This window comes from Coptis chinensis, chromosome 6 (assembly GCF_015680905.1).
Source record: "Coptis chinensis isolate HL-2020 chromosome 6, ASM1568090v1, whole genome shotgun sequence".
NCBI lineage: Eukaryota > Viridiplantae > Streptophyta > Magnoliopsida > Ranunculales > Ranunculaceae > Coptis > Coptis chinensis.
In genome coordinates this window covers 58,092,115-58,095,115 of record NC_141461.1, presented here as the reverse complement: position 1 = coordinate 58,095,115, position 3,001 = coordinate 58,092,115, and the positions used below count along the sequence as shown (strand labels likewise).

General features: G+C 38.1%; 1 non-coding gene across 1 annotated transcript; it reads left to right on the top strand.

Annotated features, from left to right (window-relative positions):
• Nucleotides 1-706: 706 nt before the first annotated feature.
• On the top strand, nucleotides 707-813 carry LOC147493739 (small nucleolar RNA R71). Its single transcript, XR_015200635.1, has one exon. It is a non-coding gene; the product is annotated as a small nucleolar RNA R71 (small nucleolar RNA).
• Nucleotides 814-3,001: the final 2,188 nt, after the last annotated feature.

Sequence of the window (3,001 nt, the reverse complement as noted above, 5' to 3'; positions counted from 1 at the left end):
ACCGTTTGGTTATTATTTTGGTTAGAAGACATGTCAATAACCTTTTGGCACAAAGATCGCATCATTTGCATCGTTTGTTTCATCATATTAGAGTTTTGATCATGCCGATCTTTCATCAAGTTGGAGTTTTGTTGCATAATTTGATTTTGTTTCTCCAACAAGGTCACTACTACTTTGTCCGTAGATGGTTGATTGGAATTAAAGCTTGTTGGCCGTTCATGTCTTGATGTTGATAGTTAAGGTTATGGGTACTAAACCTCTATTCTGGTCCTCTAAGTTCCCTTGTCCTTGATGTTGAGTTAACTGGTTGAAGTGTGGTGGTTGTGGTGGTGTTTGTGCATAGACAAGAGGACAATAGAAGTCGGAATGCTCAAGACTACAAATGATTATTACAACGAAGTAGAGTTAATGTTCATGACCGGAGTGGATTGTTGTTGAACGAGATGGCATCTACCTTTTTAGTGAGGGGCATCGATAAGAGTTTTAAGCTCGGGATCATGTTTAACCACAAGAGAAGAAGGAGAGGAGAGGAGCGGAGGAATCGTTACCTCCCCAATTGTTGTTCCTCTTAGATTGATCTTCTAAGAATGTATAAGCCTCCAAGGCTCCTTTACTAAGAAAACTACCCCCAGACATGATATCTAGAACCTCCTTATGATAATGTGAAAGCCCCTTGAAGAAAGAACGAACAAGCGTGTCTTTGGCAAGATTATGATGCGGGCATTCAATGAGAATATCAGTGAAACGATTCCAGGCCTCTGAAAAGGATTCATGAGGATTCTGGCTGAAGAAATGAATCTTGTGAATCATTTCATCTGTCTTTAGTGGTGGGTAAAATTGTTCCATGAACAATTGAACAAGTTGAGCCCATGAGTCCACAGAGTTTGGCGTTTGGGCAGTTAACCAAGACGCCGCCTTGTCGGCTAGGGTGAAAGGAAACACCCTAAGTTTAACTTGATCCGACTTACGCTAGGATGATGGAATGTAGTGAGAACTTGGTCTATCCTACGATGTGCCGGTAAGGCTTCTCGTGGTCTAAACCATGAAAACCGGGTAACAAGTTAAATATATTAGGGGAGATTCAAAAATCCCCACTAGGTCCGCAAGAACGATGCACGACTTAGGGCCATCGTTTAGGGCTTTATAAAAATCGAGAGAGGAGTCTCTTGTTCTTTAGCCATTGATGCAAGTGTAGTGTGTGAAATTCTAGATAGGCGTGTTGTATTTATTTCTACTGAAAAACAAGCCCTGATTATACTAGAATTAAAACTCCTCCGACGTAAGAGGCGAGGAGAAGAAGAAGGAGTACCTGAAGCCTCCTTGCTACGCGTTTGAATAGCGTCTTGTATACGCGATTTAAGTGTATTTAACAAGTTAGAAACACTTAATAACTTTAAGGAATAAAAATATGCATTTACCTATGAAAATTGGGCTGTTCGGATGAATTTTCCTTGTTGGGCGCGGGTAGGGCGCGGGTTGGGCGCGGGCGCGCTCAAGGTAAGTTGAAATTACAGTGTTTAAGGGCGGGTCGCGCTCAACATGGGCGCGGGCGCGCTCCAGGGTTTTCAAGTTTTAGGCCTTTTATCGTACTCCAAAAAATCTGAATTTTTTACAGTAATTTGTTAAGACGTCTATCAAGTAGCCTGTAAAATTTCAGATCGATCGGAGCAGTGAAAGTCCCTCTACAGCCCTTCAAAGTTTACGTAACGGTTTTCGGACACAATACAAGCAACCGAATGGTTAACCCATCAAAACAAATCCAAAAATTTCCAAATTTTTACTGGAGACTCCTGAGAGATTCTAGTTGTTCCTGTAAAAAATTTAGAGCAATTGGATGTCTACAACCTCTCCTTATTGGATGGTGTTCCAGATATCAAGTGTTTGCAACACTGCAGAAACACACTGGAAACACTCTACTATTTAGGAGGTCAAAACAAATCAAAAACTCATCAAATTTTTACTACAGACTCCTGGATTAGGATAGATACTCCTGTAAAAATTATGGAATTTTTAGAACTCCCTAAGTAACCTTATTCGTCTGTTTTTCAAGAACATACGGTGTGAAAACTGAAATGCAGCACTGTAAAGATCGTATTTTTTTCACAAGGTAAACCAACTTTGAAAAATCTGAAAATATTCTAGTAAATCAACAACACATTAAATATTATGTATGAATATTTTCAGAATTTTCAAAAATTTAGAAATACCTTCACCGCAGTGTTTTTCTCTGTGAATCCGCAGCCCCTAAAGCTGAAACAGTGAACAGTTCCGAAAATTCAAGAAATAAGAATGAAAAATTAAAAGGGTGGGTGGGTAGAGAATGGGGGATTGCCCCTTGGATTCAAGCAATTGAATTCTTGTCTTGAACGAGATTAAGATGGCAGCGGCGCCATTTGATAACCCGTAAAAACAATAGAATTCTAAATATTAATGCTACAAGAACACTAATACGTAATCCTACCGTTCTTAATAGAATCCTAAATATTAATCTATTTAATATTTAGGACACTAATACTTAATCTATTTGATAAACAAATTCAACTAATCAAACCCAAAGAACAATGGTGAGAGTGATGTGTTATATGAAATATCTATTCTATGATTATACTACGGATTCAATTTATACTAACAAGATATAATAATTAAACTACAGAAATACTAACTAGACTCTATGATAAGGAATTAGGGGGATTGAATCCTCCTTAACTCTACTTAATCTACTAACAAAGAACTGTCAGACTCCAAATTGAAATGTTATCGCATATAACAATTGGTAAATCTAATCCCTAACTATTCATGGCAATCTCTACCAAGTAATAATTAGCATGTGAAGTATTAAACCCATTCTCATGGTGAACTAATTACTTCTAGAATTGAATAGATTATGAGGGGCGAATTCTACGCTAACAAAATCAAGTCTTCATCAAGGCTTCCTCAACCCCTCTAATGGAGGGTTAGCCTAGAGTCATTAAACTATCATTTCTCATGAAATCTAAACAAG